Here is a 13,049-nt window from a genome sequence, read left to right as displayed (position 1 = left end):
ACAAGTTTAAACAGGTGCCATTACTACAGGTAATGAGTGGAGGAAAGAGGAGACTCTTAAAGAAGAAGTTACAGGTCTGTGAGAGCCAGAAATCTTGATTGTTTGTTTCTGACCAAATACTTATTTTCCACCATAATATGCAAATAAAATGTTAAAAAAACAGACAATGTGATTTTCTGGATTTTTTGTTCTCAGTTTGTCTCCCATAGTTGAGGTCTACCTATGATGTAAATTACAGACGCCTCTCATCTTTTTAAGTGGTGGAACTTGCACTATTGCTGACTGACTAAATACTTTTTTGCCCCACTGTATATAAATAATCACTGAGTCCTGGATGCATTATATTCTTTGGGGAGGTTGCATTGTATTCTGTGGGGGGAGGGGGGGATGCATTATATTCTGTGGGGGGGAAGCTGCATTACACCTTATGAGGGGAGGCTGCATTATATTCTATGCGGGAGGCTGCATTATACGCTATGAGGGGAGACTGCATTATATTCGGTGGGGGGAGGAGGATGCATTATACCCTATGAAGGGGGCTGCATTTTATTCTATTGGGGGCTGCTTTATACCTTATGAGCGGGTTGCATTATACCCTATCAAGGGACCACATTATATTGTATAGTGGGCTGCATTATAGTCTATGAGGGGGGCTACATTATTTTCTATGATGGGGATACATTATATTCTATGAGGAGGCTGCATTATACTATATGAGGGGGCTACATTATATTCTATGGGGGCAGCATTATATTCTATGAGGGGGGCTACATTATATTCTATGAGGGGGGATACATTATACTATATGAGGGGGGCTACATTATATTCTATGAGGAGGCTGCATTATACTATATGAGGGGGCTACTTTATATTCTACTAGCTGTAGAGCTCGTCGTTGCCTGGGATTATTCACTAACTGTGGTTAGTTATAACAAATTATAATTATTATTTTGCACATAAAAAACATTTCACATCATATATTCAACAATACAGATTTGGAACACAAATTAACTAAATGATTACCCAAGTATTGATAGTGAGAACCTCACTTCTCTCATTTTTCCATGACGCCTCTCATTTTTCCCTAACATCTCTAATTTTTCCATCACGTTTCTCATTTTCCCCCTCACGCTTCTCATTTTAACCTCACGTCATTTTCTGATCACTCCACTATTTTCCCCTCACACCTCTTTATTTTCCCTTCACATCTCTTTATTTCCCCCTCACTCCTCACATTTTCCCCTCACACCTCTCATTTTAACCTCACACCTCTCATTTTCCAATCACTCCACTATTTTCCCTTCACACCTCATTTTCCCCCTCACACCTCTCATTTCCCCCCTCACACCTCTCATTTTCACCTCACACCTCTCTATTTTCCCCTCACTCCTCTCATTTTCACCTCACTCCTCTCTATTTTCCCCTCACACCTAATTTTTCCCCTCACACCTCTCTATTTTCCCCCACTCCTCTCATTTTCACCTCACTCCTCTCATTTTCCCCTCACACCTCTCATTTTCACCTCACTCCTCATTTTCATCTCCTCTCTTCCCCTCACACGTGCACAGCAACTTCCTGTTATGAACACAGCAGTGTACTCCAGTAGGCTCCTCCCTTGGACCTATTCATTACAAATCCTATAGTTGTATTGTAAATAAACATACGGAAAGTATAAATTCTTTTATTTGAAAAAAGTCTCCTTTTTTATTTAAAAATAATAAAAAACAGTTATACTCACCTAACGCCCATTCCATTGAAGCCCTCATCTCCTGTAATAAAACAAAAAGAAAAAACAACTATATCCCCCTGACCTCTCCGTTGTTCCGTCCCAGCCGTAATCCATGTTTGGAGAAAAAGTTTTCAACTTGCCAAGATGCAAATGTTAAGGCTGAGAACCACTGATGAATGAGCTGCTGTGAGAGAGGCATCAGTGAGCAGCAGTGACCTCATTGAGGTCACCACAGGTCACTGAGGCTGCGCTCCCAGCCGGGCTGAACTGTGGTGACCTCAGCAAAGTGAGAAAAAGTCAGTGAGTTCACCTCAGTACAACTCAGTGAGTTCACTGCAGATCACCGTGAAAAATGTATCATGCAGTGCAAGCAGGGGAGAACGATGAAAGCGGTCTTCAGCACCCTGCAGTGGGGAACAGTGCGAACAGTACCGCTGATTCCCAGTCAGCGGTATGTGTCACACTGATAACACATGGATATCATCAGTGTGTCATCAGTGTGCACGTGTGCAAGACATTTTGCAGACCGCGCTGCTGTTAAAAATCAGACATCTCAGCGTTTTGCCCATGGATACACAGTCCGTGGAAACACACTGACGTGCACAGACCCATTCACTTGAATGGGTCTATGTGTGCAAATGTCTCCGGTACGTGTGAAAACTGTCACCACACATACCAGAGATATTATTATTTTTTATTACTATAGCGCCATTTATTCCATGGCGCTTTACATGTGAGGAGGGGTATACATAATAAAAACAGGTACAATAATCTTGAAAAATACAAGTCAGAACTTGTTCAGGAGGAGAGAGGACCCTGTCCGCGAGGGCTCACAATCTACAAGGGATGGGTGAGGATACAGTAGGCGAGGGTAGAGCTGGTCGTGCAGCGGTTTGGTCAATCGGTGGTTACTGCAGGTTGTTGGCTTGTCGGAAGAGGTGGGTCTTCAGGCTCCCCCATTCTGTCCTGGTATATGGCTCCCCCATCCTGTCCTGGTATGCGGCTCCCAGTCCTATCCTGCTATGTGTGGCTCCCCCATCCTAGCTACATAGTGGGCCCAAGAGTGGTTTTCTCTGGTGGGCCCAAGGTGCTTCAGTCCGACACTGTGTACGGGTGTATATGCAGCGCCCCAGAGACCTGGTCGTTGCAGTATGGCCCCAAGGCAAGTAGCGGTACGTCCGATGGCACTAAAGAGTTCTCCTGAGCAGGTATCACCAGAACACATTACACTTCACACTCCGGCCACTAGGGGGAGGAAAAGGCTTTATTTATTGGGCCACTCCTCACACTGGTAAAACTAGGGGTTGGGGAGGAAGTTAGTCAGAAGCTGACTGGGTTGGAACCAGGCAACATCCCGTGGCAGGGGGTGTTGCGGGGAGAAGACACAGGGGGGTCCCTGTCAGGCGTGGGAACCTGGCAGGTGCCTAGCGAACAAAACAGAATGTTACGGAACCGCGCCTGCACACCTTGTGGCGGTATCCTAAGGAAGAGACAAGAAGGGAAGAATATTGTGGAACAGTGTAAATGAGATCAGCACAAAGGAGAGCCAGTAAGAGTCGTGCCGAGAGAGGAAGGCAACATCTTACTGAGGCGCGTAGTCGGTGGCCGGAACACCGCGGGAGTAACTGACTTCACGCATTACTTCAAATTCCGCTGGACAGTCAATTATAGGTTGGCTGTCTACCTTCTACACCTACGAAGACATAGGGGGCAACATTGGGAGAGGGGCGTCTCTAGGGTCCCGGAAGACCTCCAAGCCTTCCCGTCAAACGGGTGGCGTCCTAGCCATAACATATCTGGGGGACATTAGAAACTAGCAACATCTGGAACCAAAGAAAGAGAGAGAGAGGAAGCTGTAGAGAATGAACGAACGAGAACAGCAGTTGTGAGGACTATTCCGAATGCTCAGCAGGATAGGACTACAACACACAGGCGCTATTGGTAGGCAACGATTTCCATCTGTGAGGGAAACTCTGGATGTGCCCATCGGACCGGCCGGTCTCCGATAGCCCGGTTGAACGTGCTCTGGACTGAGTGTATTGAAGCCTTCAGTAAAAGGTAAAGAGACTGCAACCTTGTGTCCTCGTTATTGCCTGCACCTCACACCATCACCATCCACTTTACTGGGAAGCCCTGGGGACACACTTCACCTGTGGGAAGGTATACCATCCAGCTGCCATTCCATCACCCCAGCGGACCCCACAACAGCGTCGGTCACCCTGACCGAACACCACAGGTGGCGTCACGAATTCCTGACAGACTGTACTACCACCTTCATTGGACGCCCCTTAGCAGGGTCACGGACCGGGTCTAGCCACCGTGACAACCGCAGAACCGAACCAGAGAGGCCCGGTACCAAAACGTCGTGGCCCTGCGTCTGGGGGCGCTCCATATATGTACGGGTGTATGTGTGGATTTACTTGTGTATATACGGGTGTCTATGTGCGGCTGTATGAGAGGATGTACTTGGGTATATATGGGTGTCTATGTGCGGCTGTATGTGTGGATGTACTTGTGTATATACGGGTGTCTATATATGGCTGTATGTGTGGATGTACTTGTGTATATACGGGTGTCTATGTGCGGCTGTATGTGTGGATTTACTTGTGTATATACGGGTGTCTATGTGCGGCTGTATGTGAGGATGTACTTGTGTATATACGGGTGTCTATGTGCGGCTGTATGTGAGGATGTACTTGTGTATATACGGGTGTCTATGTGCGGCTGTATGTGTGGATTTACTTGTGTATATACGGGTGTCTATCTATGGCTGTATGTGAGGATGTACTTGTGTATATACGGGTGTCTATGTGCGGCTGTATGTGAGGATGTACTTGTGTATATACGGGTGTCTATGTATGGCTGTATGTGTGGATGTACTTGTGTATATACGGGTGTCTATGTATGGCTGTATGTGAGGATGTACTTGTGTATATACGGGTGTCTATGTGCGGCTGTATGTGAGGATGTACTTGTGTATATACAGGTGTCTATATATGGCTGTATGTGTGGATGAACTTGTGTATATACGCGTGTCTATGTGCGGCTGTATGTGAGGATGTACTTGTGTATATACGGGTGTCTATATGGCTGTATGTGTGGATGTACTTGTGTATATACGGGTGTCTATGTGCGGCTGTATGTGTGGATGTACTTGTGTATATACAGGTGTCTATATATGGCTGTATGTGTGGATGTACTTGTGTATATACGCGTGTCTATGTGCGGCTGTATGTGTGGATGTACTTGTGTATATACAGGTGTCTATATATGGCTGTATGTGAGGATGTACTTGTGTATATAAGGGTGTCTGTGCGGCTGTATGTGAGGATGTACTTGTGTATATACGGGTGTCTATGTGCGGCTGTATGTGAGGATGTACTTGTGTATATACGGGTGTCTATGTATGGCTGTATGTGAGGATGTACTTGTGTATATACGGGTGTCTATGTGCGGCTGTATGTGTGGATTTACTTGTGTATATACGGGTGTCTATGTATGGCTGTATGTGAGGATGTACTTGTGTATATATACGGGTGTCTATGTGCAGCTGTATGTGTGGATGTACTTGTGTATATACGGGTGTCTATGTGCGGCTGTATGTGAGGATGTACTTGTGTATATACGGGTGTCTATATATGGCTGTATGTGAGGATGTACTTGTGTATATATACGGGTGTCTATGTGCGGCTGTATGTGAGGATGTACTTGTGTATATACGGGTGTCTATGTGCGGCTGTATGTGAGGATGTACTTGTGTATATACGGGTGTCTATGTGCGGCTGTATGTGAGGATGTACTTGTGTATATACGGGTGTCTATGTGCGGCTGTATGTGTGGATGTACTTGTGTATATACGGGTGTCTATGTGCGGCTGTATGCGAGGATGTACTTGTGTATATACGGGTGTCTATATATGGCTGTATGTGAGGATGTACTTGTGTATATACGGGTGTCTATGTGCGGCTGTATGTGAGGATGTACTTGTGTATATACGAGTGTCTATATATGGCTGTATGTGTGGATGTACTTGTGTATATACGGGTGTCTATGTGCGGCTGTATGTGAGGATGTACTTGTGTATATACGGGTGTCTATGTGCGGCTGTATGTGAGGATGTACTTGTGTATATACGAGTGTCTATATATGGCTGTATGTGTGGATGTACTTGTGTATATACGCGTGTCTATGTGCGGCTGTATGTGAGGATGTACTTGTGTATATACGGGTGTCTATGTGTGGCTGTATGTGTGGATGTACTTGTGTATATACGGGTGTCTATATATGGCTGTATGTGAGGATGTACTTGTGTATATACGGGTGTCTATGTGCGGCTGTATGTGTGGATGTACTTGTGTATATACGCGTGTCTATGTATGGCTGTATGTGAGGATGTACTTGTGTATATACGGGTGTCTATGTGCGGCTGTATGTGAGGATGTACTTGTGTATATACGGGTGTCTATGTGTGGCTGTATGTGAGGATGTACTTGTGTATATACGGGTGTCTATATATGGCTGTATGTGTGGATGTACTTGTGTATATACGGGTGTCTATGTGTGGCTGTATGTGTGGATGTACTTGTGTATATACGCGTGTCTATGTGCGGCTGTATGTGTGGATGTACTTGTGTATATACGGGTGTCTGTGCGGCTGTATGTGTGGATGTACTTGTGTATATACGCGTGTCTATGTGCGGCTGTATGTGAGGATGTACTTGTGTATATACGCGTGTCTATGTGCGGCTGTATGTGAGGATGTACTTGTGTATATACGCGTGTCTATGTGCGGCTGTATGTGTGGATGTACTTGTGTATATACGGGTGTCTATGTGTGGCTGTATGTGAGGATGTACTTGTGTATATACGGGTGTCTATGTACGGCTGTATGTGAGGATGTACTTTGTCCTTGTCTGTACCACATTGAGCATGGAGAAAAGAAAGAACACCAAAGAACTGTCTGAGGACTTGAGAAACCAAATTGTGAGGAAGCATGAGCAATCTCAAGGCTACAAGTCCATCTCCAAAGACCTGAATGTTCCTGTGTCTACCGTGCGCAGTGTCATCAAGAAGTGTAAAGCCCATGGCACTGTGGCTAACCTCCCTAGATGTGGACGGAAAAGAAAAATGGACAAGAGATTTCAACGCAAGATTGTGCGGATGTTGGATAAAGAACCTCGACTAACATCCAAACAAGTTCAAGCTGCCCTGCAGTCCGAGGGTACAACAGTGTCACCCCGTACTATTCGTCGGCGTCTGAATGAAAAGGGACTGTATGGTAGGAGACCCAGGAAGACCCCACTTCTTACCCCGAGACATAAAAAAGCCAGGCTGGAGTTTGCCAAAACTTACCTGAAAAAGCCTAAAACGTTTTGGAAGAATGTTCTCTGGTCAGATGAGACAAAAGTAGAGCTTTTGGGGCAAAGGCATCAACATAGAGTTTACAGGAGAAAAAAAAGAGGCATTCAAAGAAAAGAACACGGTCCCTACAGTCAAACATGGCAGAGGTTCCCTGATGTTTTGGGGTTGCTTTGCTGCCTCTGGCACTGGACTGCTTGACCATGTGCATGGCATTATGAAGTCTGAAGACTACCAACAAATTTTGCAGCATAATGTAGGGCCCAGTGTGAGAAAGCTGGGTCTCCCTCAGAGGTCATGGGTCTTCCAGCAGGACAATGACCCAAAACACACTTCAAAAAGCACTAGAAAATGGTTTGAGAGAAAGCACTGGAGACTTCTAAGGTGGCAGCAATGAGTCCAGACCTGAATCCCATAGAACACCTGTGGAGAAATCTAAAAATGGCAGTTTGGAGAAGGCAGCCTTCAAATATCAGGGACCTGGAGCAGTTTGCCAAAGAAGAATGGTCTAAAATTCCAGCAGAGCATTGTAAGAAACTCATTGATGGTTACCGGAAGCGGTTGGTCGCAGTTATTTTGGCTAAAGGTTGTGCAACCAAGTATTAGGCTGAGGGTGCCAATACTTTTGTCTGGCCCATTTCTGGAGTTTTGTGTGAAATGATCAATGTTTTGCTTTTTGCTTCATTCTCTTTTGTGCTTTTTCATTTAAGACAAATTAAATGAAGATATTAATACCAAATAATTTGAGTTAGCAATTATTTTCAGGAAGAAACTGAGTATTATCTGACAGAACTGCAGGGTTGTGAATAGTTTTGGCCATGACTGTACTTGTGTATATATGGGTGTCTATGTGCGGCTGTATGTGTGGATGTACTTGTGTATATACGGGTGTCTATGTGCGGCCGTATGTGCGGCTGTATGTGAGGATGTACTTGTGTATATATGGGTGTCTATGTGCGGCTGTATGTGCGGTTGTATGTGAGGATGTACTTGTGTATATACGGGTGTCTATGTGCGGCTGTATGTGCGGCTGTATGTGAGGATGTACTTGTGTATATACGAGTGTCTATGTGCGGCTGTATGTGCGGCTGTATGTGAGGATGTACTTGTGTATATACGGGTGTCTATGTGCGGCTGTATGTGCGGCTGTATGTGTCTATGTGCAGCTGTATGTGCGGCTGTATGTGAGGATGTACTTGTGTATATACAGGTGTCTGTGCAGCTGTATGTGCGGCTGTATGTGAGGATGTACTTGTGTATATACGGGTGTCTATGTGTGGCTGTATGTGCGGCTGTATATACGGGTGTCTATGTGCGGCTGTATGTGCAGCTGTATGTGCGGCTGTATGTGTGGATGTACTTGTATATACGGGTGTCTATGTGCGGCTGTATGTGTGGATGTACTTGTGTATGTGCGGCTGTATGTGAGGATGTACTTGTGTATATACGGGTGTCTATGTGCGGCTGTATGTGTGGATGTACTTGTGTATGTGCGGCTGTATGTGTGGATGTACTTGTATATACGGGTGTCTATGTGCGGCTGTATGTGTGGATGTACTTGTGTATGTGCGGCTGTATGTGAGGATGTACTTGTGTATATACGGGTGTCTATGTGCGGCTGTATGTGTGGATGTACTTGTGTATGTGCGGCTGTATGTGAGGATGTACTTGTGTATATACGGGTGTCTATGTGCGGCTGTATGTGCGGCTGTATGTGAGGATGTACTTGTGTATATACAGGTGTCTATGTGCAGCTGTATGTGCGGCTGTATGTGAGGATGTATGTGTGTATATACGGGTGTCTATGTGCGGCTGTATATACGGGTGTCTATGTGCGGCTGTATGTGTGGATGTACTTGTGTATGTGCGGCTGTATGTGTGGATGTACTTGTGTATATACGGGTGTCTATGTGCGGCTGTATGTGTGGATGTACTTGTGTATATACGGGTGTCTATGTGCGGCTGTATGTGAGGATGTACTTGTGTATATACGGGTGTCTATGTGCGGCTGTATGTGTGCATGTACTTGTGTATATACGGGTGTCTATGTGCGGCTGTATGTGTGGATGTACTTGTGTATATACGGGTGTCTATGTGCGGCTGTATGTGTGGATGTACTTGTGTATATACGGGTGTCTATGTGCGGCTGTATGTGTGCATGTACTTGTGTATATACGGGTGTCTATGTGCGGCTGTATGTGCGGCTGTATGTGCGGCTGTATGTGTCCTGCATATCAGCAGGCCTCAGGGAATGGTCACATCTCTGGGTCACATATATTAGGACATTAATTGCGAGCGTCTTTCTGCATGATAAATCCTTCCATTAATCGTCCATATCTCCCAGATACAGATTAGTAATTATGTTAATTCCCTGTATCGTCGTTAATTGGCCTCGTCTAGATCATCGCATTCATCCACATGAAAGCGTCTCCTTCGGCCTCCAGTAAATGAGTTTTCACTGAAGCCTCAAATATCAATTCTGACGACTTCCTCTCCAATTACCGATATAATCTGGACATAGGGGTGGTAGCAAAAATATTCCAGAATGGTGAGAATTGTGAAAAGTTCCCAAATTAATTACTAAAGAGAACGAGGTGCAAACAGTGGAGCTCGGGTCTAATGCCAAACATGGCGGATGCTTCGGTCCTCCTGTGAGCATTTACAGCTCCGCTGCTTTCCTGGTAGCTCTCAGGATGATAGCTGGCCACGGCTAGATTACAGTGGGAGGTGTTATACTTATAGGTGTATAGACTTACATTGTATAGAATATTTTTTTATACTTTTTTGTTTTTTGTAAGAATTTAGTAAAACATGTGGTTTGTGTAATATCACATTCTACCACAAGGTAGTGCAACATGAATGTGTAATGTATGGATGCAATGAACAGCGATTAGGAGGCGGAACAGTCAGGGATTGATAGCATTCTATTTATATACAACAGTTACAATTAGTGTTAGTAATTATGCAAATCATCAGTAGAAAGAATAACATTAGTTTAGAATATCCAAGAAAGTCTTTCACTATTTAATCCCTTAGTGACTAAGCCAATTTTTACAATTCTGGCCACTGTCACTTTATGAGGCTACTAGATGGTGGCCCGATTCGAACACATCGGGTATCCACATAGTATATTGCCCAGCCACGTAGTATATTGCCCAACCACGTAGTATATTGCCCAGTCACGTAGTATATTGCCCAACCACGTAGTATATTGCCCAGTCATGTAGAATATTGCCCAGCCACGTAGTATATTGCCCAACCACGTAGTATATTGCCCAACCACGTAGTATATTGCCCAGTCATGTAGAATATTGCCCAGCCACGTAGTATATTGCCCAGTCACGTAGTATATTGCCCAACCACGTAGTATATTGCCCAGTCATGTAGTATATTGCCCAGCCACGTAGTATATTGCACAGCCACGTAGTATATTGCACAGCCACGTAGTATATTGCCCAGCCACGTAGTATATTGCCCAACCACGTAGTATATTGCCCAGTCATGTAGTATATTGCCCAGCCACGTAGTATATTGCACAGCCACGTAGTATATTGCACAGCCACGTAGTATATTGCCCAGCCACGTAGTATATTGCCCAACCACGTAGTATATTGCCCAGTCATGTAGTATATTGCCCAGCCACGTAGTATATTGCACAGCCACGTAGTATATTGCACAGCCACGTAGTATATTGCCCAGCCACGTAGTATATTGCCCAGCCACGTAGTATATTGCCCAACCACGTAGTATATTGCCCAGCCACGTAGTATATTGCCCAATCACGTGGTATATTGCCCAGTCATGTAGAATATTGCCCAGCCACGTAGTATATTGCCCAGTCACGTAGTATATTGCCCAACCACGTAGTATATTGCCCAGTCATGTAGTATATTGCCCAGCCACGTAGTATATTGCACAGCCACGTAGTATATTGCACAGCCACGTAGTATATTGCCCAGCCACGTAGTATATTGCCCAGCCACGTAGTATATTGCCCAACCACGTAGTATATTGCCCAGCCACGTAGTATATTGCCCAATCACGTGGTATATTGTCCAGTCATGTATTATATTGCCCAGTCATGTATATTGCCCAGCCACGTAGTATATTGCCCAGCCACGTAGTATATTGCCCAACCACATAGTATATTGCCCAGCCACGTAGTATATTGCCCAGCCACGTAGTATATTGCCCAGCCACGTAGTGTATTGCCCAGCCACGTAGTATATAGCAGAGCCACGTAGTATATTGCCCAGTCACGTAGTATATAGCAGAGCCACGTAGTATATTGCCCAGCACAGAGCCACGTAGTATATTGCCCAGCCACATAGTATATTGCCCAGTCATGTATATTGCCCAGCCACGTAGTATATTGCCCAGTCATGTATATTGCCCAGCCACGTAGTATATTGCCCAGCCACGTAGTATATTGCCCAACCACATAGTATATTGCCCAGCCACGTAGTATATTGCCCAGCCACGTAGTATATTGCCCAGCCACGTAGTATATAGCAGAGCCACGTAGTATATTGCCCAGTCACGTAGTATATAGCAGAGCCACGTAGTATATTGCCCAGCACAGAGCCACGTAGTATATTGCCCAGCCACATAGTATATTGCCCAGCCACATAGTATATTGGCGAGCCACGTAGTATATTGTCCAGCACATAGCCACGTAGTATATTGCCCAGCCACATAGTATATAGCAGAGCCACATAGTATATTGCCCAGTCACGTAGTATATTGGCCAGCACAGAGCCACGTAGTATAGAGACTTAAAAAAATAAATAAACATATACTCACCTATAGCCCGTTGAAGTCCTGCTATACTCACCATCTTTCCCGCTCCTCTCCACGCTCCCGGGACCGCTCCATTGCAAGCGGCAGCTTCCGGTCCCAGGGCTGGTATGAGCAGGACCTGTGATGACATCACAGCAGGTCCTTGTCGCACACCAGCCCTGGGACCGGAAGCTGCCGCTTGCAATGGAGCGGTCCCGGGAGCGTGGAGAGGAGCGGCAAAGGCGGCGGAGGGTGAGTATAGCAGGTTTTTTGTTTTGTTTTTTATTATTTTTAACATGACCTATTTTTACTATCGATACTGCATAGGCAGCATCAATAGTAAATAGTTGGGGACACACAGGGTTAATAGCAGCGGTAACGGAGTGCGTTACACCGCGGGCCGTTACCGCTGCCATTAACCCTGTGTGCGCGGTGAGTGGAGGGGATTACGGAGCGGGCGCCGGGCAGTGACTGCGGGGAGTAGGGGAGGGACTAATCGGACTGTGGCCGTCGCTGATTGGTCGTGGCAGCCATGACAGGCAGCTGCCGAGACCAATCAGCGAACGAATAACCGTGACAGAAGGACAGACAGACAGACAGAAGTGATCCTTCGACAGTTATATATATAGATAGCTTTGAAACGCTTCAACGGATCCCAGTGAGTTTGGCGACATATTGTACTTCATGTTAGTGGTAAAATTTATTCAATATAACTTGTGTTTATTTATGAAAAAAAACGGAAATTTGGCAAATATTTAGAAAATGTTGCAATTTTGAAACTTTTAATTTTTGTGCCCTTAAATCAGAGATCACACAAAATACTTAATAAATAACATTTCCCACATGTCTACTTTACATCAGCACAATTTTGGAAACAATATTTTTTTTAGGACGTTATAAGGGTTAAAAGTTGATCAGCAATTTCTCATTTTTTCCAACAAAATCTACAAAACCATTTTTTTTTTTAGTGACCACCTCACATTTGTAGCGGTGGTGAATATGACAGAAAATAGTGATGTGGAAGGAAAAAATGAGCATTTTACTTTTTTCACAAAAAAAATTACTTTGCAACCAATTTTTTTTTATTTTCATGAGGGTAACAGGAGAAAATGGAGAACACAATGAGTTGTGCAATTTCTCCTGAGTACACAGATACCCCGTACGTGGGGGAAAGCCACTGTTT

The sequence above is a fragment of the Ranitomeya imitator genome, chromosome 6 (assembly GCF_032444005.1).
Source record: "Ranitomeya imitator isolate aRanImi1 chromosome 6, aRanImi1.pri, whole genome shotgun sequence".
In the NCBI taxonomy this organism is placed as follows: domain Eukaryota; kingdom Metazoa; phylum Chordata; class Amphibia; order Anura; family Dendrobatidae; genus Ranitomeya; species Ranitomeya imitator.
Note: the sequence above shows the minus strand (reverse complement) of the source record.